At 46.2% G+C, this 26129-nt stretch overlaps 1 protein-coding gene across 1 annotated transcript in view; it reads left to right on the forward strand.

Annotated features, from left to right (window-relative positions):
• Nucleotides 1-1581: 1581 nt before the first annotated feature.
• Zbtb46 (zinc finger and BTB domain containing 46) overlaps nt 1582-26129 on the forward strand; it is a 76482-nt gene continuing 51934 nt past the window's right edge. The window contains exon 1 of the mRNA XM_051184390.1: nt 1582-1747. The gene's annotated coding sequence lies outside the window, so the exon portion shown is untranslated. The remainder of the gene's footprint in view (nt 1748-26129) is intronic.

The following is a 26129-nucleotide window of genomic DNA, read 5'->3' on the forward strand; positions in this document are numbered from 1 at the left end:
CCTTTGTCCCTTCAGAGGGAGGTATATACAGACGGACCCTCCTGGAGGTCAGGAGCAGTATGTCAGAACTGTGGCAGCCCTACTTCTCCAAGGCTAGGCACACAGAGGTTGGCAGGAGTTGGGTGTGTGTGTGCAGGGAAAGGGGGCTTGCTTCAGACTGGTTGTGCCAAGAGGGTCCCCCAGCAGAATGAGGCTAGGGACACTTGGGCCACGAGTGCCAGCCTAGATGCCTGGTGAGGGATGTGTACAGCCATCTCCTGGAGCCAACCAAGTGTGAGGGAGTATCCCAGGCTTTCATCTCTGACTGCCAGACCTCTGCTCGCCCTTGCTCACTCAAGGAGAATCCCCTCCAGTCAGCCCTCCCACTGCCGCCCGTGAATGCCTCCTCACACAACATGAGAAATCCTCCATCAGGGCGGGCGCCTCCCACCTCCAGAGGAATTCCGCGGCGCTGGCCCCTCGAGGAGGCAGGGCGCGGACAGGCCATTGCGCCTCGCGATTGGTTGGCCCAGCAGGGCTCAACTCCCCTACGCCCCTGGCCAGCTACAGGCTCACCTCCCTTCCTCCGCTGTGCCCAGGAGGGAGTGTGGTGGCCTTTAACCCCCGCGCAGGCCAATCAGGAATGTACGCTACCCGTTCCAGCTCCCCAACGACTCGAGGACATAGGAGGCAAGAAGGGACGCGCGGCACCGCACCACTGGGGGCGGGGTGAAGAGACTCATCCCTAGCTATACGGGAATCGAGATGCGATCACTGGCTGGGAGCTGCGGGCCAAGACAGGGTTCTCGCCCCTTGTCTGAGCCCCACGCCTCACCGGCAGTTGGATGACAAGACCGACGTGCGGCAGCCAGTGCTCCTAGTTGGCCAAATATGACCATCGCTTGCAGGCACCGCCACGTGGCCCCCTTCTCAACGCGCGCTTCTCTGCGAGAGCGCCCAGGTCCCCGGATGGCGGGGGTGCACAGTGACCAGCTCCTTCTGGGCACCGCGCCCCTAGAGCGCGTTTCCTCCGCTCAGCATGAGGCCCGCCGAACCGCCATGGCGCGCCTGGAAGTCGCTAAGTTTAGGAGACGCGCGTGCGGCGACGGCTCCTCGGGGTTCGGAGACAGCCATGACCCTGGGTCTCGTGCGTCCCCAGACAACGCGGGGTGCGCCAACCCGACCCTGCTGCGGTGCCCTTGTCCAGCCCACCTCTCCCATCAGGTGGTCTCCGGCTGCACGATCCCGCAGGGCGGGAGCGTCGGACCCACGGACCCCATTCCTTGCCACTCGCAAGCCCATGGGAGGGGGCTTCCCACAATGCCCAGCGAGCTCCAGCCCGCACTTCCGCTGTCCGGCCCCGCGGGGGTGGGGGCGGTGGGCCGCCGGAGCACCGGCGGCTACTCGGCCCCGGCCACTTCGCTGCGCCCAGCCGCCGGAGCGGGGGGCGGGGCCGGCAGGCGGGGGCGGGGGCGGGGTTGGGGCGGTGGCCGAGGCCAGGGCGCAGCGCGGCCCAATCAGCGGCGGCCGGGCGCGCGCCGGGGGCGGGGTCAGGGTCCGCGGGCGGGGCGCGCGGGGGCCGCGGGGCTGGAGCAGCGCGGGGGCGCGCGCCGGCCTGACGGACGGACGAACGGACGGGCTGGCGGACCGAGCCATCAGGGCGAGCGCGCAGCTCGGACCCTCCCGGACGTAGCGTTCGCTGGTGGCCGCGCGAACACCGGTCCGCGGCCACGGCGCCCGCCCGCGCCGGCGCCCCATGGGGTCACAGGTAAGCTGCGCCAGCTTCATTGTCCGCGCGGCCGGGCTGGCGCACCACGCCGGGCCGGGGCCGAAGCCCTGGCCGGAGCCGGAGCCCGGGCCGTGCGGGGGCCGGGCAGCTGCAGCCCTGGCTGCTGTGAGCCAGGGCGCGCCCCCGCCCTGCCACCGGCCCCGCCCCGTCCCGCCTCGCGGGGGCGCCCTCCTGGGGGCGATGGCGCCTGGGGACAACGCGGACGGAGACCCAGGCCGGTGGGGCCACGGCCCGAGTGGCGTGGGCGGGGCGGCGCGGCAGGTCCCGGTGGGGCTGATCGCACAGGCGGCCGCGGCGCGGAGCTGCCCGAACCCTTGGCCCCGTGGCACCTCCGGCAGCCACTGCGACCGCCGGGGTCCCTCTTCGTCACCTCCGAAAAGGGAAATTTCCAGCTGGTAATTTCTGCTGCGTCAACGCCTGGCCCCAGGAGGCAGCCCCGGGGGCGTCCCTGCGCCCCCCGCCCTCGCCGCCCCGTGCGTCCCCCGCCCGCGCAGCGGAGCCGCACCCGGACCCGCCCGCGCCGAGTTTGCCAAGAGTCAGAACTGCGGGAGGTGGGCCCTGAGGGTCTTAGGGGTCATTGTCTCCCCAGAAGCTGAACGCCGGTCGTTTTAGATGTCCATTTTAATCTTGGACCGAACTGGGGTGCAGGGCCCTCCTGGTGCGGTGGAGAGGGGAGCGCAGATGAGACGCGGCGCTCGGAGCGCACGGGGCGCGCAGGGGAACCGGGTCCGCTACGAGTCGCGTCTTTGTTTCCCAGTAAATAGACCTGTCAGTTTCACGGGTTAGCGAAAGTCAGTGTCCGACAACTCAATCCCGAGGGCAAAACCGGATTTTTCTGCATCATGAAGAGGGTTCTGGCTAGTTGGGGGATTCCCTGGTATGGCTAGCGATTTCACTATTAGTAGGCGGAACCAGCTATACACAATAGGACTGAATCCGGGAGCCCGGGAATAGGCTAAATGGGGCGAAGAACAGATAATTTCTAACCCGAAGAAATATAAACAGAAGAAAGTTTGACTGAAATTCTCAATGAATTTCCTCCGGTTCTCAACGCTACAATCTCAGCGTGCATTTAGTGAAGGTTATGGTGGCAAGATTGTTATCAGCATGTTTAAAGAAATGGTAATTAGAAAATGGGTTTAGTGACCACCTAAGCACTGACACCTGTGCACCGAGCACTCCTGTGGGTGCATTGTCTCGCTTGTAGAACGTTGGATTGGAGCCATTCTCTAGGCTAACTTCCCATTTGGGTTCAGATTCGCGAATTCCGCTCTTGCCGGTCTTCATCTTGCCTGTGCAAGGCAGTGTTTCCACTCAGCAAGAGAATAGTTTGTTCACCAAAAGGAAATGTATGGAAGGGTTTACACGCGAATAATGAAGCAAGGTTTATTATAGTAGGATTCCTCCGTTTCGGTATATTTTGTGATATTAGGTACTTTGGACCAAAACGTTTAGGTTATATCTCCCATATTATTGCAGAAAAGACTGAGCAAATGATAGTGATACTTAGGCAGAAGTTATTGCAGATTGAGGTTTAGGATTATCTTTGAAAACCTTGAAATTGTTCTCTAATTTATTTTTCTGAAGGGAAACCATGTTGTGGGGTTATTGCTAGTTTTCTCTTTAGAATAGTAGAAAGAACTCACTTTGGATTTCTAGAAATCCAAAATCCAGTCTCACCTGAGGACAACATGTAATTAAGCTTCTCACTGGCATTGACAATGGAATGTAAGAATTTTGCTTTGCTTAGATAATTTCTATTCATGTTCCATTGCTTTATGTAAATGTAAAGTTGTCCTGTGTCCAGACCCCAATCTCATCTCCCTCCGACTTGTCAGCTGTTACCAAGACCATAGGTGACACTCAGTACCCCACATCAATCAGCTATGCCAGGGTCAGGCCAGTCCTGTCCACTTCCCTGTGACGTCTTGCGCTCCTTGGTCACACAATTACAGAGATACCAGGACATATACACCAAGAAATGGAGAAAATGCTTCAAAGATTCATAGACAATGCCTGGAAGTATGGGAGGTCTGTTACTGCTGAAGATGTCTTATTTACAAATACTGCTAAATTGAATTATATTTTAACAGTGAACCTCCCGACTTTCTCCTTGTGTGGGGGTTTTCAAATTAAGGATAATTGGGCCATTCTGTCCCTGTGGTCTGGTTTCTGGGGCACTGATCAGCTGCTGTACTGTACTCCATGAGGTCTTAGACCTGAAGAGGCCCATTTAGTGTATAGGGCAGAAAAATACTTGAGCTAATTCCTCACTGTAGTACTTTTCTGTGCTTAGGCATTCTCTTAGCTGTTAGAAGGAAGTTTTAGAAACAACGGTCTGTGTCTAATTTACACACTAGGATCTTAGCACCTGCCTTAAGTTCCCATTTCAGACACTTCATGTTTTATTGTTTTTTTTTTATCATTTGGGGGGGGGAAAGTAGGTTTTCTATTCTTTTATAAAAGCATACTCTAATTTAAAATATCTGAAGTGATGGTTAATTGTTAAGAATTTCCATTTGAAGCTGGGGTGGTGGTGATACACACCTTTAGTTCCAGCACTCAGGAGGTAGAGGAAGGTGGCTCTCTTAAGTTTGAGGCCAATATGGTCTACAGAGTGAGTTCCAGGACAGCTAAAGAAACCCTATCTTCAAAAATCAAAAACAAAGCAAAACAAAAAGAGAATTTAGAATTTCCCTTTAAATCTCTCTCCTTGCTGGGAGTGGGTGGGAATTTTTGTTCCTAGAGTTTGCTGAGTGACCTGACCCCTAAGGGAAATGTTCTATTAAGACCAAAATACAAGTCTTTGAAACATTGCCAACTTGTTCCAGTCATGATTTTCTGTCTTCTTGATGCTGCTCTGTCTTTGGCCTGACCAGTTCTGGTCTTGAACTTGTCATGAGAGCTGCGCTCTGAGATTCTTTTCTCTTTCTTCTCCTCCTCTTATTTTTTGAGATAGGATTTTATTCTTCAGCCCAGGCTGGCTTCAAACTTTGTATGTAGCTTGGGTTGGACTCAAATTTGAGGCAATTTTCTCTGTTTTTTTTTTAAGTGCTATAATTACACCTATGTACCACCACAGCCAGGGGTACTGGCTTTTCTATTCTTTTTGTTTTGCTACAGGATTACATATGGTCCAGGCTGGCTTCAAACCCAATGTGTAGCTGAGGATGCCCTTAAACTCTGGACCCTTTAGCCTCCTGTATCCTTCGTATTCTAGGCCAGAGGTGTACACCGTCAAGCTTGGCTTTGGTGCCATAATTGCCTAACCACCTTTTTATTTCCCTCTGGCTCACTGGTGGGGTGTGCCTGATGGTATTGCTTGTAGGTAGAAAAGATAAAGAACACTTTTTTTACAGGGCGTTGTGTGAAGGACTGAAAGGAAGGGAAAATAAGTCAAATTTGACCCAAGTATGACTTATAAGATTTTATGTTGACTAATTGAATTTCTGCCATTTAGCTTTGATTTATATTTTTAAATTACTGTGCTTTATTTTTATTCATTTATTTAAAAAAAAAAACAAGGTTTCTCTATGTAGCTCTGGGATTAAATTTATGTGCCACCACCACCACACAACTAAGTATTTTAGAAACATAATTTGGATTAAAAAAATTACTAACCTAGTTATCAGAGTAGCAAGTTGGGAGGCATCAATATGTTCTTCAGTAGCGCACACTGAGCTTTTTGTGTTTTGACAGATGTGCTTCCTGAGTTGTGTTAGCAGACATTCTGGAATTTCTTCATTATTTTTCCCCCCTCTTCGTTTTTTTGAGAGGTGGTCTTGCTACATAGCCCATACTGGTCTGGAACACAAGATCCTTCTGCCTCCTGAAAGCTGGACTCAGAGATATAGACACCATCATGCCTGTCCCCAGGGTTTCTTATGGCTGTCTTTTGGTATTCAGAACCTGCTATGGATCAGATCTCGGGTCCTTCTGAGGGCACAGCTAATGTCACAGTAAATGTGGGTGAGAAGCGTCTCAGAGAATGTAGGCAAGATGAGGAAGGGTCTTGGATTTTCTTCAGGTAACCTGAGAATTAGATGTCATCATTTTCACTCGGAGCTGGTACCCAGTAAGCCTCTGCTGTGTCTTCCTCTGCTTTGTGGATATTGGATTGCTGGTGAGAGCTGGCAGATCTGGGACAGAAAGGTAGTCATGCTGGGCATGAGATGTGATTGAATTCATATTGTACCTTTTATAGTTTTCTTCAGCACACAGCCCCTCCCTGTGGGGAGACCCCTCTTTGCTTTTTGAACGCAGTGATGTGGTTCTGCAGCTATTTTATTGCTGTGTGTACAGGTGCCCAGGTGGTATACTGAGTCTCTTCTACATTTTCTGGCAGTAGTTCTCTAAGTTCTGGCTGTCATTTCAGTTGCCCACAAAATAGGAAAAATGCATAAATTCACATGAATGTTGTATTTTGAAAGATATCTTAGCCCGGTAAAGGTGGTGCACACCTGGTCTGCAGAGCGGGTTCCGGGCTCCAAAACTACAGAGAAACCCTGTCCCAGAATAAAAGATCTTGTTGGGCTGTGGTGGAGTTCACCTTTATTTCGGACGCTTGGGAGGTAGAAGCACACAGATCTCTGTGAGTTTGAGGTTAGTCTGGTCTACAGAGCAAGTTCCAGCACAGGCTCCAAAGCAATACAGAGAAACCTTGTCTTGAAACCCCCACCCACCCACCAAAAAAAAAAAAAAAAAAAAAAAAAAAAAAAAATGGGAAGGGGTATGGAGAGATGGCTCAGTGGTTAAGGGCACTGTCACCTCTTCCAGAAGACTCAGGTTTGATCCCAGGTGTCCACATGGTGGCTCACAGCATCTGTATTCCCAGTTCCAGGAGGTCAAACTCCTCCATCTGGCCCTTGAACACATCAGGTGGAAAAGTGGTGCACATACATACATGCAGGAAAACACACCCATGCACATTAAACAGTCAGACATGGTGGCATGTGCCTTTGAGCCCAGTGCTCAGGAGGCAGAGGCAGGCAAACTTTGTGAGTTTGAAGCTAGTCTATTGTACATAAGTTCTAGGCCAGCCAGAACTGCATAGTGAAATCTTATCTTATATAGAAAAATGTGACTTAATTTGATTTATTCAAAAGTTGAGATAGTATTGCTACTTGCATGGGGTAGACTTTTGTTTGTAAGCCATTTTTGTTTCCTTCATTGGCTCACCTCTTCCTCTAATTCTGAAGAAATATCATCTCTTGCACTTAATACAAAATGTTCCTCTTTACTAATAAATCCTTTAGGCCCTGTGTCTGTCTCTGTGTCTAGAAAGTTGCTCTGGTATCTTTACGGATAGTGTACAGGGCTTTAAGACAGGTAAGTGTGTGGGGTTTAGTTTAGTTGTGGTTTTGGTGGTGGTGCTGGTGCTGGGGGTTTGACTCAGGTCTTTCACTTATTCTACCACTGAGTTGTAATCCCTAATCCAACATGTCCAAGAGCTCTGTGGACAGTGGATACCCTTGGGTGGCATGGTCCCCTTGCTTGTGAACAGATTACTTGTCTTAGTATAGGACATTCAGAGAACTGGCGGGGGTGGGGGGTGGGGAGGTAGGGTGGTTTAACCTTATAGTCTTTGATAACTGTCCATTCTTTTTTTTAAAATTTTACATTTATCTATTTGTGTGTGTGTGTGTGTGTGTGTTAGAAAGAGAGAGAGAGAGAGAGAGAGAGTGAGAGAGAGAGAGAGAGGAATTGAGAATGCCTTCCTGCCTGTCTGCCATATGAGTGGAGGTGGCCAGAGGAGGGCGTCAGATCCCCTGGAGCTGAGTTACAAGTGGTTATTCCTAGCGTGGGTGCTGGGAACTGAACTCAGGTCTTCTGGAAGTTTAGCAAGTGCTCTTAACCACTACGCCATCTTTCCAGCCCCAGATATTTTCTACTCTTAATGTTCACTTGTACATACCTGTTGGGGCTTGGAGAGCAAAGCAATAGTTCTTTATTGGTAGGAGAACAGTAATTTACATAGACCTGTCTACAGTGTTGAGTGCCTACTTCCCTGATTGATTTTCCTGAAATAATGCCACCAAGAGTTACACAGATGACATACTATTGAGTTCTGAAGAAGTCTGAAGATCCTGTTAGATTTGTGGTCTGTGGGGTCACAGCCAGACAACAGATTTTTCTAGAATCATCTATAATTAATAATCAGCCGCAGGCACCTGCTCAGTAGAAGTTAGGAAATGGAGTGAGGTAGATAGAGATAGATGGTTCAGTGGGTAAAGGCATTTGCTACCCAGCCCATCCACTCGTGTTGAGCTTTGCAGACCCATAAGGTAGGAGAAGAAAACTGACTCCTGCACACTGTCCTTTGAATTCCATATGTGTGCTATATACTGCTCATTTGCACACTAAATAAATGCATGAAAATAGAAATGGAGTTAAGGACTGGGGATGTAGCTCATCAGTAGAGGGCCTTCCTGTTACTTGAGGCCTTGGGCTTCATTCCCAGCACCTGCGGGAGTGGCTGTAAGGACAATATGAACAGTGGCAGAACCAGAAAACAGAACTGAGTGTCCCCCCAGCCCCTAAGATGTCAGGATGGTCATCCCAGGAGGTTCAGGTCTGGCTGGATGCTGGCCTGTCTCCACCCTATACCCATTGAGAATGAGCTGTAAAGAGAAAGTGGTCTGCAGTCTTGTCTTGGTGCTCAAAATAGGTCTGTTCTGTGTTCTCATTCTATCCCATTTAAAGCACCGAAGCCTGTGAGTGGCAGTACGCTTTTATTTAGGAAGTTCAAAGCCAGTTTGGGAATTTCTGAAAGAAGAAATTACTCATCTTCATTTAAAGATGAGGACAAACTGGGAACAGTTTGCTGGTGCAACTGGCATTCTTCATTTTCCAGTTTTAAGCAGAATCTCTGACCTTCTAAATACTTATATTTTCTTATATTTCAAGGGGACCTGCTCAACCTAAAGGTAATCTTGATGCTTGGCCTTTATTTATATGGTTGAACTCTTCCAGGAAGCCAAAACACCTGTCTGAGACTCCACATTGAGTGTCTAGTCACAAGGAAGCCTTGGGTCACCTAAGCCTCTGCTGCATTCAACATCTCTCTTTTCAAATGCAGCTTTTTCATTCATAGTAACCATTCCTTGGCCAGCATCCCTCATAGCCACAGAAAAAGGGATGGTCACAGAGAGCAAGTGCCCAGAGTACCAAGACATCAAAGGTCAGAGAGACACTGGGGCAGAAGAAAGGATGCAGAAAGGAAAAACAGTATTTTGGGGAACACATGGTCATGGATGAAGTTTCCTGGAATATTGCCTATTTCCTTCTTCTCATATTGATGCTCTTAGTGGCCTGCATTTCTGTGGCTACTGTGCATGTAACATGTATACTATGAATAGAGTTGTTTTCTTTCTTCCTTTTCCTTTCCTTTTTTTCCTTTTTTCTCTTTCTTTCTTTCTTTCTTCCTTCCTTCCTTCCTTCCTTCCTTCCTTCCTTCCTTTCTTTCTTTTGGTGATTTTTCGAGACAGGGTTTCTCTGTATTGCTTTGGAGCCTGTCCTGGAACTCGGTCTATAGACCAGGCTGGCCTGGCACGCACAGAGATCCGCCTGCTGGGATTAAAGGCATGTGCCCCCCAATGCCCTGCTGAATACAGTTTCATTGCATGTAGCTTATGGGTGCTGTGTGTGTAGTGTGTTGGTGATAAAGGATATTGATATTGTGAGTTCAGAGTGTCAGTGCTGTGTGTGTGTGTGCAACGTGTGAGTGAATCTAGTTTGAGTGCTATATGTGCTTGTGTGGATGGTATGTGGTATGTATGCTTAGTGCTGTGTGTGCAGTGTGTGAGTGCTGTGAGTAAAGCAGTGTGCATGCACTGTGTGGCAGCTATGTGTGCGGGAGGATAAGTGTTTTATGTGGATGTGTAGATGCTCTGTGTGTATTTTGAAGATGTGTGTTCAATGCGTGGATGCTGTGCACAGAGTGTGGGTGAAGTGAGTGTCATTCTGTTTTCCTTCATTGACTGGTACCTGTTCCTGAAAACACGTTTTCAGATCCAGCATGGGAGTATGAAGAAGCTGCCAGTCCTGATGTATGGCTGAACCTGGTCTTGTGGCTATTTAGAGAACTCAAAGGATTATAAACCTAGTCTTCTGCATCCTCCTCATTGGGCCTCAGAAGCCACTATAACCCTCAGACTTGTTTTTCATATTTGCACATGTCAGCTCTGGGGATGTTTCCAAGCCATCAGCAAATCCCCAGTTGCCCTCTATGTCCCACAGGAAAGGGTTGCACCCTGGCAAATGTTTGGGGGTTACTCCAGGGCATTGGACTGCAGCTGGCAGGTGCTCAATAGTCTCTGCTCCTCCTTCCTGCCTGCCTGCCTCTACCTACCAGAACCAATATGGCAGCTGCTCTGTGCAAGGATGTCAACTTCCCAGCTCTTCTCATATGTGCCAGTTCCCGTGGATTAGCTTTCTTCATCTATCCCTACAGTTTTAACAGCACTGAGAATTCCCTGTACATTGGAGTTGATGGCATGGTCCTCCCATAGAGATGTTACAGGAGAGACAGTTAAAAGAGTTTTTGGCCCTTGCTGTGCTCATTGAGTGAGGAGATTTTCCTGGCTAGTATGACTGGGGTAAGCCACCCGTGGCCCTGTGTTTTGAGAACTTGGAGTAATAGGAAGATACCGTTTCCAGGGATTACTTACACTGAATCCACTTGTGTGATTATGAACAGAAACTATGAGAATCAGAGTATTTAAAACACTCAGGTGCTCATTAAGTAACAGTAATGCCCCTGCCTGAAACAAATGAGAGTTGAGATTAATGACACTGTACAATTAGACATTTCTTCCCCCAAGACAGGGTTTCTCTGCATAGCCCGGAACTCGATCTGTAGACCAGGCTGGCCTCAAACCCAGCGATCTGCCTGCCTCTGCCTATTGAGTGTGGGATTAAAGGTGTGAGCCACCACTGCCAGCATTGCTTTTTTGTTTTTTCAATGTGTATGTGTGCATGTACACATGTTTGCAGGTGTATGTGGAAGTCAGAAGTTAGCCTGTACTGTATCTCTGAACCCAGACTGTTTGCAGAGCTTTACCAGGATATACTTTCCAGCCTCACTATAAAACTGCTCAGTGAGAACTTGGTGATTAAGGTCATGTGAGTCCTAGGTGAAGATTGCTATCAGCATCTCAATTTGTGGAAGACAGGGTACCATTTGTATGGGTGCCCATTTAGTTTTCACCAGCTACAAGACACTTTGTGTATACTTAATTTTTTTTTTTTTTTGATGTTTTGGAAGCCAGAAATCCAAGATCAAAGTGTCATCAAGTTTCTCCCAGTGTCAGGTGTTGATAGTTGTTCTTTATAGACTTATTTCTCCATTCTCTGGCTTCATCCTCACGTGACTTTTCCCACCGTGTGTCTGTGTTCAAGGACGCCAGTCAGTCATAGTGGTTTGGATCTACTCTGCTGTATGAGGAGCTTATCTCAACCTGACCATGCCCACAGAAACCCTTTTCCCCAATGAGGTCACACTGAAAACTGCTGGAGGTTCAGCTATGATTCTTTCCCCACACAGGTTTTGCTCATCTAGCATTTATCAGAGTCTCTCCAAGCATTGCTAGCTGTCACCTTCCTCAGCCATGATATCTTTGATGGTGTTGTTATTAACAACAGAAATGGCAGGTAATCAGCAAATCAGGTCAAATGCACATACCCCAAGCCCGTGGCAAGCAGGGCTTTCAGCGTGGGTATTAGCGGTGAACATCGAACCAGACACTGTGGTGAGGGTAGCAATGATGTAAGAGATATTGGAGTGTCTTTGGTCTGTGGCCGAAGGAGGGAGATGCAGCCGAGGAAGGAGCAAGGCAGGATTAGATTGACACTGTGGGTATGAGGAGTGGGAGTGGAGGCCAGAGCACTGGCAGGCAGTTGGAGGCAGCTGGGCTATTGAGGCAGGGCATGTGTCCCCATCCAAAGCAGGATTTGGGTCCCCAAGTTTGTCATGCTACCGCATTTCTTCCCGTCTATGCCACCAGATCATATTAGGTTTCTCTCCTTGGGCAGCAGATAAGTTCTTGCAGCCTCTTTCAGAAAAGCTTTTTGTGGAAATGTGTATGTGATGGTGGGGATCAAACCCAGGGTCTTGATAGATGCTAGGCAAGTGTTCTGTGACTGAACTGAACCCCCCCCAGCCCCAAAAAAGGCATTTTAAATATCTTCCCTGGAAATGGACAGAAAACCCTGATGTATACTTATGGAAACTTGAAAAGATTTGGCTTGTGATATAGAAACATTAAATAATTGTGTCCTGTGATAGGTCTGACACTGAGCTTTGAGGTACAGATGGATATATATAGAGATTTTCAGGGTTGCAGATGTAGCTTAGTTGGTAAAGTAACTTGCCTAATATATATAAAGACCCGGATTTGATCCCCAACAGCCCATAAAACCAGCTGTGGTGGGCTGGGTATTTGTCTTAGGGTTTCTAATGCTGCTATGAAACACCATGACCAAAGAGCAAGTTGGGGAGGAAAGGGTTTATTTGGCTTACATTTCAGCATTGTTGTTCATCACTAAAGGAAGTCAGGACAGGAACTCAATAGGGCAGGATCCCAGAAGCAGGAGCTGATGCAGAGGCAATGGAGGGGAGCTGCTTATTGGCTTGCTTCCTGTAGCCCACCTTCTTCTAGAGCCCAGAACCACCCACCATGGGGTGCACAATGAGAAAATTCCCTACAGCTGGATCTCAAGGAGGGGCTGGAGCTGGAAAGAAGGCTCAGCAGTTAAGAATATTTGCTGTTTGAGCCTGCCAACCTGAGTTCCATGCTTGAAACTGTAGGAGGCTTGTAGGTTCTTGTGCTTGTGGAACCCATGTAAAAGTAGGAGAGAACTGACCCTATATAAGGAGTTTAAAAAGAAGATTCCAAGGGTAGCCATGGTCAGCTGTGAGAATGGGGCTTGTCTAAAATGGACTCCTTGCAGCACTTCTTACACTGCAGAGATGGGGTTGGTGTCCCCAAAGGTCACTCGAGTGTGGCCCTGGGTTGAGGTGAGGAACTAAGCAAGGAGTTCCTTCTACAGATATGAGTAAATCCTCCAGAGGGATGAGGATTTAGACTTGTTGTTGTTGTTGTTTTATTTTTCCAGATAGGGTTTCTCTGTGTAGCTCTGGCTGTCCTGGAACTTGCGCTGTAGACCAGGCTGGCCTCAAACTCTCAGAGATCCACCTGCTTCTGCCTCCCAAGTGCTGGGATCACAGGTGTGTACCATCACCACCTGACACTTTAGATGTTTTTGAATATACACAAACTTAAAAAACTTGTCCCTGTCACCAACTGCAGTGACTCCTAGGGTTCTGCTCTGCTTGTTTAACTTAACTCCCTCTTTTTTTTTTTCCCCCTTGAATAATTGAAAGCAAATCTCAGACTTTCATTTTGTCCTTGTGCACTTTACCCTTTAGGGCTAGCACACCAATACACCCCGAAACCCACTTTCCCCACATTGAGCATGCCCAGGTGGGGTCCCTGTTTTTCAGATTATCTCATGGTGGGGCCTCTGAACTTTCTTATTTTGGGGGAAAGTCCCTCTTTGTTGTTGAGGAATCTGTCTTATGGCTTCTCTGTGTTGTGACCTGGAACAAGTATCCCGGGCTAGAATAGTACCAAAGGAAATCTGGAAGTACAAACTCACCTTTATTAATGGGCAGGACCTTCTGATAGTGTGCAGTAATAGCATTTTTTACCTGAATTCCAATTCAATGTAGTTTTTAAAGATTTAAATGTATTTGTGCATAAGGTGTATGTGCTGTCCAGTAGACTTCTCTATTATTCTCCGCCTTATTCATTTGAGAAAGGAACTCTTACCGAACCTGGGCTAAACTGGCGACCAGCAAACTCCAATGGTCTTTCACTGCATTGGGGTTATAGGCACGTGCAGGCATGCCCAGCTTTTTATATGGGTTCTGGGGGTTTGAACTCAGGTCCTTAGGCTTTTGCATAGCAAGTACTTTTACCTGCTGAGTGTGTAATTTCCTCTCCCCACCCCCATTTTGTGTGTGTGTGTGTGTGTGTATAAGTGTGTGTGTATACGTGTGTGTATACGTGTGTGTGTGTGTGTGTGTGTGTGTGTGTGTGTGTGTGTACAAAGGCCAGAGGACAACTTGAGGGAGTCAGTTTTCTCCTTATACCATGTGGGTCTCAGGGATAGAACTTGGGTGACAAGTTTGGTGGCAAGTGGCTTTTTTGTTTGTTTGTTTTGTTGTTTGTTTGTATTTTTTCAAAACAAGGTTTCTGTGTATATAGCTTTGGAGCCTGTCCTGGAACTAGCCCTTATACTCACAGAGATCTGCCTGCCTCTGCCTCCCAAGTGCTGGTGGCAAGCATCTTTACCTGCTGAGCCATCTCATCCAACCTGGTCCTACTTTTAAAGATGTGTGTGCTTTTTAAACTTTAGCCAACAGATCAAGAAGCAATACACATCTGCCTTTTGTTGTGGAGACTTATAGAATCTTTAAATGTCCACCTATGTGATGATAAATCCCAAGTTTAAAAATAAGTTTAAAAACATGTTTTCTTAAAAAATATTCTAAATTTGCTATTGGCTAATAAAGCATAGGCATGTCTTGTGAATTTTTTTTTTAAACCTCAGAAATGTCTCAGTTCTCTCATTTTAAGTTGGTTTCTATTTAATTTTTACAAAAAAAAAAAATTAGATTTACTTCTCCTTCCCCTCCTCCCTCATCAAAACTAGCCTATTACTGGCTTTGTAACTCAGGATGACCTTGAATGACCTCTTCCTCTACTGCTGAAGCACGGGGGGTCACAGGAGTAGTCACTGCACCTGTTCCCCCTTTAGTGTAGGAGAGATGGTTGTGTAATCTTGCTTAGATGTAGTGGCTTCCAACTAGTGAGGACTTTCTTATGAAAAGAGTGCACTAAAACTTACTTTGAGATGTACAGGGTTGTTTCTTTTGATTTTGTTGTTGTTATTGTTGATGATGATGATGCTTTGTTTTGTCTTTCAAGACAGGGTTTCCCTGTGAGCATCCTGGAACTCACTTTTTAGAACAGGCTGGCTTCTGCCTCCTGGGATTAAAGGTGTGTGCCACCACCATCTGCTCTTTTGAGTATTTTAATGTGTGCTTCTCATTTTGGAATTAAGACCTATTTTTTGATGTTGTTGGTTTTTTTTTTTTCTTTTTCCTTCCAGATAAGTGGTCCTTGTTCATAACAAGCACTGTGTCTAAAAACGTACTTATTCAGTTCCTCCAGGAAAGCAGAGTGATGAACTAAACATGCCACTTGAGGTATAGGTTTGGTCCTAAGAACACTGGAGCTCAGGGAGGAAAGTAGGCTTGCACAGTGTGCCACTGCTACTCTATGAACTACCATGTGGCAGGAAAGGAGCTGTCATTTGAGCAGGGAGGAACTGAGTGAAGGAAGTACCTGACTCAGCCATCACAGAACTGTGGTAAATGTCACTGCTTGCTAATCTAGGCATGTTAAAGTCATTGGACACTGAACACCCAGGTTACCCATAGGACATCAATCTAGGGCTAGACCATACACCATAAGTTCTGTACAAGCCGAGGCATCCTGGCTCTCATATTGCTTGTGGTCTTGGGCACAAGGCTCCCGGAAACCTTGCACCAGACATGTGGTGAGGGTACATCCTGCCAGAGCTACCCACAGGCTTGCAGGGGGATTTCCATCTGTTCTGGGAAGTCAGTGCTTTGGGCAGATACTTTGTGAGGAGCAGGTAGAGAAGCCAGTCTCTGTCTTCTCAGGAAAGACACTGTCCCATGATAGCTTTGGGATTCTAGGTGGTATGAGGGCAGTAAGCTTCACCTGACCCATGGTCTTCATGTCAGGGATGTTAGGCCATCCTAACTTCAGCTGCCACAGGAATAAGGAATGTAGAATCTTCTCATACTGGTATTGGGTTTAACCTCTTGGGCAGTGACATCTCATGTTGTGGCCATATCTTTGGTTTTCTTCATGAATAAGGAACTTACTTTTCCAGGGAAAAGGGTTGAAGCAAGTGTCTTGAGTCTGAGCAGTCTGACCAATAGGCTTGTCTCACCCAGGGAAGGACATGCTCTCTCTCTCTCTCTCTCTCTCTCTCTCTCTCTCTCTCTCTCTCTCTCTCTCTCTCTCTCTCTCTCTCTGCTATTTCTCTTCTGGTTTCTCAGAATTGCTGAGCATCAGTACGAATAGCAGTCAGTGTCCCTCCAGTTGGAGTCTAATTGTTGGGAATTTGGGAGTTTTTTACTTTTCCCTGACACACACTAGTTCTTGGAACAAAGGAGGTTTGGGGTTGTTTCCTTTATATTGTAGACTACTAAAGTTAGAGCCAGTGGGCCAGAAGTAGGGACATTTGGTGCATCCTGGATTTGGCTGATCCAGGACAGGAACTGCCACTGTCTTTGAGTATATAGGACCTCACATTACTTTTGATCAGCTTGATAAAATGTAGTTAGACCTCTTAGAGATTTTTCTTTTTCAAGACAGGGTTTCTCTGTGTAGCTTTGTAGACCAGGCTGGCCTCAAACTCACAGAGATCCACCTGCCTCTGCCTCCCAAGTGCTGGAGTTCCAGGCAGCCTGAGCTGTTACACAGAGAAAACAAAAAGAATAAAACAAACTCTCAAGTGGTAGTGCTTGCCTGAAACCCAGAGCTGGCATTAGGAGATCAGATGGTCAAGGCCTCAGCCAGATGTTTGAGTTTGAGGCCAGCATGGCCTACATAGGATCCTTTCTCAGAAAATACAAAGGGCTGAAGAGATGGATGAGGAGGAGATATCCTTTTGTATATATTTCTCTTATTGGTTGATGAATAAAACACTGTTTGGCTAATAGAGACAGGAAGATAGGCAGAGCTAGAAGACAAGGAGAATTCTGGGAAAGGTAGGCAGGGAGACACCATGTAGAGGCTGGGAAGACAGGACATGCCAGACATTCTCCAGTAAGATAAGGCCATGTAGAAATACATAGATTTATAGAAATGGGTTAATAATTAAGACAGCTAGCCAATAAGAAGCACTAGCCATTGGCAAACAGTTTTATAATTAATATAGCATCTATGTGTTTATTTGGGGCTGAATGCGGCTATGGGACTTGGTGGGGCAAGAAAACTCTGCAACAGATGGATGGATAAGTCAGTGGTTAAGATGAAATGCAGCTCTGCAAGAGGACTGAGTTCAATTCCCAGAACCCATGTCATACAGCTCATATCACCTATAACTCTAGTTTCAGGTGACCTGATAACCTCTGGCCTGTGGGCACCTGTACTTACGTGCACCGAACACTACACAGGCTCATCACATACAGATAATTAAAATAATAAAGTAAAACTTTAAATTTTTTTTGCAGGAGTATATTTTTATTTTATGTACATTGGTGTTTTGCCTGCAAGTATGTCTAGATGAGGAGGGTGTTGGATCCCCTGTAACAGGAGGTACAGACAGTTGTTAACTGCCATGTGGGTCCTGGGAAATGAACCCAGGTCCTCTGGAAGAGTCACCAGTGCTCTTAACCACTGAGTCATATCTCTAGCTCAATAAAAATAAATCTTAAAAACAAATGATAACTTAATCCCAGCACTTGGGAGGCAGAGGCAGGTGGATCCCTGTGAGTTTCAGGCCAGCCTGGTTTACAGAGCAAGTTCCAGGATAGCCAAAGCTATAAAGAGAACCTGTCTTGAAAAACTAAAACCAAACCAAACCAACAAACAATAACAAAACAAGAGGTAGGGATAAACCAGGCATGCTGATGTCCCTTCCTAATCCCAGTCCTTCAGAAGCAGACACAGGAGGATTGTCATGAGTTTGAGACCAACCTGGACTATGTAATGAGTACCAGGTCAGCTGAGGCCTTACAGTAAGACCTTCAACTTCAACAACAAAATGAAAAAGGATAAAGGAGACTTTGGGGATTGCCTGGCACCTCCAGCTAAAACTACATAAGGTAGTCCTGATGTCCTCTCTTTTTATTGGTCTTGGGTAGAACATTGGATGGGTTTCCTCTCACCCCAGGAGAGTCAGACTATGGGTGGCTTCATTGCTTCTCTCACTCTAATGAAAAGGAATTCAGGGTTCTTGGTGCCCAGCACCACTGAAGTATATATATACAATGTCAGTTTCTGAAGCAAGGACTGCAAACTGTTGGGGGTGACCCCAGGTAGATGGCCCACCGAGAGCTTTTGATACTTGTTCTTCTCAAAGAGACTGTGCCTGCCTGCCTGTTCTTTCTGTCACTTTCTCTCCTTCCTTTCCTCCCTTTCTCCTTTCCTTCCCCCTCCCTTTCTCTCTGTATATTGAATCTTGCTATATACCTGCATATACCATGGAAATGGAGGGCACATTAAGAATGAAAAAGGATGAAAAAGGATCAGCCTGTTTGGATCTGATGAGCGCTTGTGTCTGAGAGGTCTTGCCTGTGCATCAGGAACTTTGGAACGAGGTCAGATTGCTGTGGGACCATGACAGGGACTCTTGGGTTCTAGGCTGCTGCTCAAGCACTCAAGCATTTCTGCAGCAGCCTCTGTATAGAAGTGGATTCTTGTGCTCCCAGCTAGTGTGGCTTATTTGACATTCTATTTGAATTTATTTGACTTATTTGAAATTCTAATTTTTCTTTTCTTTCTTTTTTTTTTTTTTTTTTGAGAAAGAGTGTCATGTAGCCTAGGCTGGCCTATATATATATAGATAAGGCTAGCCCTAAACTTCTGATCCTTCTGCTTCTGTCTCCCAAGGGCAGGGATCACAGGTATATGACATTATGCTTTGTTCAGGTGGTACTGGGAATCAAACCTAGGGCCTCGAGTATGTTATGCAGGTACTCTACCTACCCACCTACATTTTCAATTAGTATGGTTTCTAAGAAAGAAGTGAGAAGTCTCAACTAGAAGACCTCACCACAAACTTGTAAGCATAGAGAGCCTAAAATGTGCCCAACTTCCTGCTGAGTCTGAGTGGCCAGGAGCTCAGGTCTCCATTCCAGGTGACAGCATTTAGCTGTATGGAAAAATGGGCTTTTCACCTTGTTAAGCTGATGTCACCTTTTTAAGTGGCTGGCATTTTTGTCATTTTTAAAGATTTTGGGTATGAGTCTGCATTTGAGGCAGGCATTCTGTTGGGGTGTATATCTTATCAGTACCTTACTATGCAGACGAGGCTGGGTTGGAACTCATAATGTTCTTGTCTCCATCTCCCAACTGCTAGGATTTTTTGGGTGTGTCACCACATCTGGCTCTGATCAACTTTCTTTCTAATAAAAACTCTGTAGCTTGTGATGCTCACAAACTAGGGGTGTCCAGTAGGAATTTATTCTTGACTGGTTCTGGTAGTCAGAAGGCCAAGGTTAGAGTGTGACAGGAACATTTCCTCTGAGGCCCCTGCCTCTGTGGTTCACAAAGCATCCTTCCTGTGCATCTGTGTGTTGAGTTCCCCTTTTATAAGGATACTAGTCACATCTGGTTGGGATTATCATCTTAGTTTGGACAAATCTACAAAACTTTCTTCCCAAATAAGATCACATTCTTAGGTATTGGGTTGATTTGAGCAAACCATGGCAACAACAGATGTTCTCTTGAAGCAGCACAACCAATAGTCTTGACCCCTCTACCTTGTGTGGGACCAGGGCCCTGCTTCCCTTAACCTTCTAGCCACCCAGTGGTTACATATTTTCTACCTTCATTTCTTTTCCTCACTGCAAGGAATTGGCATCTTGTTTTGTTTCTGTCAGTACCCCAAAATGGAGTGTTTTGAAATATTTTCAAATAGAAGATTTTAGTATTATAGATTTACTGTGAAGAAGGTATTATGGATTTTTGTTTTGGTTTTTTGATGCTATGTGTATGAACAAGCTTGTGTGGTGTTAGGATATGATCTCCAGGCTGAAATGTCCTCGTATCAGCAGGCAGACCGAACAGGGCAGGGCAGGGCAGGGCAGGGTGGATAGTGAAGAATCGTATACTGCTTAAGGATAGAGTGACTGGCATGCCTGGAGGGCTTCCTGAAACATGAGGCAGTGTCTGGCTACTGGAAGATTTGTCCCATCCTTACCCTTGTACATTGACAGATCTGATGAAGTTGAGCCTTTGAACTCAGGTATAGTTTAAAGGAAGAGTTATGGAAGGCAGATTCAAGGCTAGAAGGGACACTTGGACCCTGTGGCTCACAGAAGGGGCGTCTTCTATTCCTTTCTTTCCTATTGCACAAAGCAGGGAAACTTCCCCATAACAATTTCCTTTCTAGTAAAGGGACAGAGCTGACGATCCCCAGTGTGTGGTCCTAGTTAATGTGGCAGAGCAGGGGTCTGCCCTAGGCTTGTCCTTCTTAGTCTCTAGGCCCCTTTTCTGTGAGTCAGAGCCTGAGTGGGAATGTTCATGGCATTGGCCAGTGGCAATGTCCCATGGCCCCAGTCTCCCTCCAAGTGACAGCATTCAGCTGAATTCCCATCTTGAGGCCAGAGCCCCAACCACCTGGCAGCTCTCTTGTTTCCCAGTATGTGCTGCCCACAGTTCTCCTTATCCTCATTCTGGGCTGGTGTGTATTTCTGCCACTTCTATGCTTCCAAACCATCCAGGGACCGGGCTCTGGGCAGCTCTTTTGTTCTGACAGGCACCGACCCACATGAGATCTATGGGGCAGTTCTACCTGAAACTTTGCAAAGGGGGTTACACACTGGGCCAGAATGGCAGCATCCACTACTTAATGATACAGCCCTTAGCAGGATGCTGGGTGATCAGTTTCTCTCCATTCCTGGAGGCCCAGGAAAGGCTTGGCCAAGACTGTCAGGGAGTTGCTTTAGCTCCATTCTCTCCATTAGTGGGAGTCACAGGGAGGGTCATGGTTGGAAGGGCCATTCAAGGTTATGGGTCTCATAGTGGGACTCCTTGGTGGTCTTCTAAAACCACCTACCGTATTTTGCTGGGGTTGGTTCCAGTCTCTCCCTCATCCTCTTCACCTCTCTGCTGTCTGGGTCCCTCTCAGGCTGACTTTAGCTTTTGCTGGAATTGGCCTGGCAGATGGGATGGTCTTGGTCTCCTACCCAGATCTGCTACAGGTTCAGCTGCAACCTTAGGGCTCTGGGTACCTGGTCGGAGCTGAATTGTACAGATGAGACCTAGAGCTCCACTCTTTGATGGACCTGAGCCCTGGGGCTAAAGCAGGTTAGGGAAGAAGATTAACTCTTGACAGGAAAGAAACATTCTAAAAATTTTTACCCAGTACTATCAAACGATAGTATGAAAGGAGAAGCAGCCTGAGTGGTCTGGGTGGGATGTGGGTGCCCTTAGAGAGGGTGTACACAAGGCAGGTTGAGAAGGGAGGAGCGTAGGGAACTGAGAAAGGGTAGCACCGAGAGGAAGAAGGGCAAGGAGGGGCCGGTTGCATATGGGGAAGAAGAGTGGGCAGGCATCAGGTACAGGTTTGTGTTTCAGATCACACTGGCTGCAAAGTGGAAGCAAAGTTCTCCACTGTGTGATGAACCAGTTTCTGTTCCCAGGAGAAAATGGGGGCGAGGCCCCTGTTTCTCTGTCTTATGATGGCCAGTTAATGCATTTTGGAGTATTTCCTTCCACTCAAGAGTTCTTTAATCTCTCTCTCTCTCTCCCCTCTCTCTCTCTCTCTCTCTCTCTCTCTCATACACACACACACACTTTCCTCTTCCCCCCTCTCCCTTCTCCCCTCCCTTCCTCCTTCCCTCCCTTCCTCCCTCCAGCAACCTCTTTCTCCAGCTTTGAAGGTAGCATAGGGCCCAGTTAGTTTCAAATTTTGAATCCTCCTGCCTCAGTCTCCTGAGTACTAGGACTACAGGCATTCACTATTGTGCCTGGTGCTTATTTTTTAGTACAGCTGTGAGCAGTAATAATATGATGTGATACAGTTCACTTTTTGCAGCAAAGTCATGCCACTTGTGGTTACATCTTGTGTTTTTAGAAGAAAAATAGCCCTCTAAATATCTCAGTGTGTGGGGAGGACTGAGCCCAGGGCTCTTGCTGTGGGAGATGCAGGGAGAGATTAAGCAGGGTAGTCTTTGCCTTCCCTGGTCTTGGGTGGCTACTTGGTAGGAGTATCATGTGGCTGTCATAAGTGCCACAAATTGAATTTGTGAGCAGCAGAAATTCTGCTCTCTTTGTCCTAGAGGCTGCATCCATGGAAGTGCTGGGAATTGTGTTCCCGAGCCTGTGGCACAACAGAGCCCTCACAGGGTACTCTCTGCTTTTTCCTTCTCAAAAAAGGCATTATTCATGGGATTAGGAGCCCATGATGATGGCCTTACCTAACTAATTACATCTAGATGACCTGTTTCCAAATATGGTCAAATTCTGTGGAATTTACACAGGAAGTTGAGGGGGGGCCACACAATTCAACCTATCTTGACAGCCGATCCTTTGGATAAGCAAGTACAGAATTATGGCTGAGCAAGAACTTTACAAAAGTCAGCCTCTGCCAGACAGAAGACACCTGTCACCCTGGCATTTGCTAGGTTAAGATAGGTGGTGGTACACTCCACACACGCCTTTAATCTCAGCACTCAGGTGGCAGAGACAAGTGGATCTCTGAGTTTGAGGCCAGCCTGGTCTATAGAGCTAGTTTTAGGTCAGTCAGGGCCATTATACAAATCCTGCCTCAAAAAAACAAAAACAACAAACAAAAAAACAAACAAAACCCAGCAACAACTGCAAAAATTAAATGAGTAGGTATTGATGGGGGTATAGCTCAGCTATGAATATTTACCTACTATTCATGAGGCCCTAGGCTGCCAAAAAATGAAACAAGAAATTTTTCATCAGCTATATGGAAGTATCATATATACACAGCAGACTGCACTTTTTCGTAAAGTGTAATTTGATGATTCTCTATCCTAGCATACATTTCCTATGAGTTTTTTCATTTTCTCTTCCTCATTTCACCTCCATCCTGGACACCCACCTATGTGCCTTCTGACCCCAAGCTTTCCCTGATGCTCTCCTTGTGGACGGCAGCCCTCCTTTAGGCTATCTTCCTCAGCTCAACACACTTATGCTGGCTGCCACCCGTCTGTGGTGGGAACAGGAAGGCTGTGCAGAAAAGCCCTTCCAGGGTTGCCCTTCCATTGCTGTTGATGGATGTTCATCTTGTCTGTCTGCCCACCTCTCCATGGGCATTGGGGCTGTTTTTAAATGCCACTGTTGAGGGGTACTTACTGTCATGTGTGCACGTGTCTTTTAAATTATATGTAGTATCCCATCTTTGTGGGGCCTCAGTTGGATCCAGCTGACTTGCCCAGTTCGCACCTGAGGGAGGAGTGTGGCTTGAGAAATGGCTGATAAAGATAGTAAGGAAAAGACAGAGACACAGGGTACAATCAGGAGGGCAATTCAGTGAATACCGACTCCCCCAAGTTTATTCTTCAACATTCTTAAATACCTCAACCAAAAAGGGGAACATGGCAAAAGTCTTGTTTATCATATACAAGGAACAAACAGACTTTCTTCCTTAATTCTCCAAACATTTAGCAAACATGCCTTAGACTAAATCTCTCGTTATCTGGCCTTGAGGGTTGAGTGACCACACCTCAGAGCAAGATAAGACATCCACCACCAAGACCAAACATTCCACTGTAGCCACGCCTTAGACCTTTAGGTCTTATGACTTTAACTTTGGAAGAGTAAGGATAGTTTTGAACTCTCTGACCTTAAGCCAAGATGAAGAGAAGCCATTTTTATGGGCCCCAACAATTATTCTCAGATTTCATTGTTCCTAACCATAAATCATGCGACACTGAGCATTTTTGTTATCTGTTTTGATGTTTTGAGATAACTAATGTCTTCCTTTATAACAAGGTCTTGCTCTATAGTCCAGGCCACCCTTGAACTTAGGATCTGCCTGTCCTCACCTAATAAGTGCTGGAATTACAGGTATCTATAACCTGGCTCAACTTTTCAAGATACTGCCAAATCACTCTTCAAAGTGGCTGTGCCAGCACCATGGGGAGCTTCCTGTTGCTTCCATGTCTGTCCATTGTGATTATGGCACCCTAATGGGTGTACTGGGGCCTCTGGTGGTTTATGTTTGTATCTTTCTAATATTTTCTTGTGCCATAGTCGTTCAGAATGTTTTTCCCCTCAAAGTTGTATAAAAGTGATCTTGAGAGCAGTGTTTGTACCCATAACCTTCTTCAAATCCAATGGGATCTGTGGGCTACTGGCAAAAGAATTTTGTTTGTTTTTCGAGGCGGAGTTTCTCTGTGAAACAGCCCTAACTGCCCTGGACCTCACTCTGTAGACCAGACTGGCCTCAAACTCACTGAGATCCGCCTGCTTCTGTCTCCTGAGTGTTGGGATAAAGGTGTGCACCACCATGCCCAGCTATTAGTGACATTTTTAAGCAAAATATTTTATTATTGTTATTACTATCATCATCATTTTATAGTGCTGGAGATTGAACCCCAGGCCTGGAAGTACATGCTGAGTAAGCTTAATTCCCAATACTTAAATGAAATTTCCAATAAAACGTTTTACCTGAGATATGGAAGTTAAGTCAGAGGTGAGAAAATAAAGTGAGGTGAAGTTTGAATGTGGCCAAAGAGTTTGATGTTTGAGAGGAATGTTCACATATGAAGGAAGTGTTATGGAAAACAACAGAGACTTTCCATGAATATGCCCAGGGCGCAGAGCCTGAAGTTATGGCTTCTGAGGCAGTATTGGAGCCCAGCCAGTAGGGGGAGACTTGGAGTTGCAGATTCTAGGTCACCAGCACTGAGTGTGTAAGTACACAGAACCTGCGCGTTGGGATAGTACTGAAACAGGAGGTCTGAACAGTCTAATATCCAGACTTTGTAGAAGCTGATTTAAACCTGTCTCCATTTCCTCAGCGCTGGAACTGTAGGCATGCTCTTCTTGTCTAATCAGGGTTTGACATTTTCATTAAAATCAGTAAGTAGTCTTCCTGCTCAAGCTCCATAAGGCCAAAGGAAACACTCCACCCAGTCTGTTCCTTACCTTAATGCATGAAGCAGTAAATGAAGTCAGTGCCTGGAAGGCTTCAGAGCTCATGCTTCTTGTGCATTTTAAGATGTGCTATTTGAGGGGGATGGAGAGATGACTCAGAGGTTAAGAGCACTGGCTGCTCTTCCAGAGGTCCTGAGTTCAATTCCCAGTAATCACATGGTGGTTCATAACCATCTATAATGAGATCTGGTGCCCTCTTCTGGCATGCAGAACACTGTATATAATAAATAAATAAACCTAAAAAAAAAAAAAAAAAAAAAGCAGCCAGGTGTTGGTGGCATGCGCCTTTAATCCTAGCCTCTGCCTCCCAAATCTCTGTGAGTTCGAGTCCAGCCTGGTCTACGGAGCGAGTTCCAGGACAGGCTCCAAAACAATACAGAGAAATCCTGTTATTAAAATAAAAAAAAAAAAAAAAAAAAAGCTTTTCAGTTTCAGGAGGTCCCATTTATTGATATTGCTTTCAGTGTCTGTGCTACTGGTGTTATATTTAGGAAGTAGTCTCCTGTGCCAATGCGTTCAAGGCTACTTTCCACTTTCTCTTCTATCAAGTTCAATGTAGTTGGATTTGAGTTTTGTTCATGGTGATAGATATGGATCTATTTGCAATCTTCTACATGTTGACATCCAGTTATGCCAATACCATTTGTTAAAGATTTTTTTCCTTTTCTTGTTGTACCATTTTGACTTCTTTGTCAAAAATCAGGTATTTATAGGTGTGTGGATTAATGTCAGGGTCTTTGATTCAATTCCATTGATACACCTGTCTGTTTTTATGCCAGTGCCAAGCTGTTTTTATAACTATAGGTCTATAGTAAGTAGAGTTTGTAGTCAGGGATGGCGATGCCTCCACAAGTTTCTGTATTGTACAGGATTGTTTTTGCTATTCTTTGTTTTTGTTTTTCCATGTGAAGTTGAGTATTATTCTTTCAAGGTCTGTGAAGGATTGTGTTGGAATTTTGATGGGGATTGCATTGAATCTGTAGATTGCCATTTCTATCATGTTGATCCAACCTATCTAAGAGCATAGGAGATCTTTCCATTTTCTGATATTGCCTTCAGTTTCTTTCTTTAGGGACTTAAAGTTTTTATCATACAGGTCTTTCACTTGTTTGGTTAGAGTTACCCCAAGATATTTTATATTTGTGGCTTTTGTAAAGAATGATATTTCTCTGATTTTTTTCTCCTCAGTCCGTTTATCATTTTCATATAGGAGGGCTATTGATTTTTTTTGAGTTAATCTTGAATCTTGCCACATTACCGAAGGTGTTTATCAGCTATAGGAGTTCCTGGGTAGAGTTTTTGGGGTCACTTATGTATATTATCATTATCTGCAAGTAGTGATAGTTTGACTTCTTTCTTTCCAATTTGTATCCCCTTGATCTCCTTTAAAGCTTCTG

Source organism: Phodopus roborovskii, unplaced genomic scaffold (genome assembly GCF_943737965.1).
Source record: "Phodopus roborovskii unplaced genomic scaffold, PHOROB, whole genome shotgun sequence".
Classification (NCBI taxonomy): domain Eukaryota; kingdom Metazoa; phylum Chordata; class Mammalia; order Rodentia; family Cricetidae; genus Phodopus; species Phodopus roborovskii.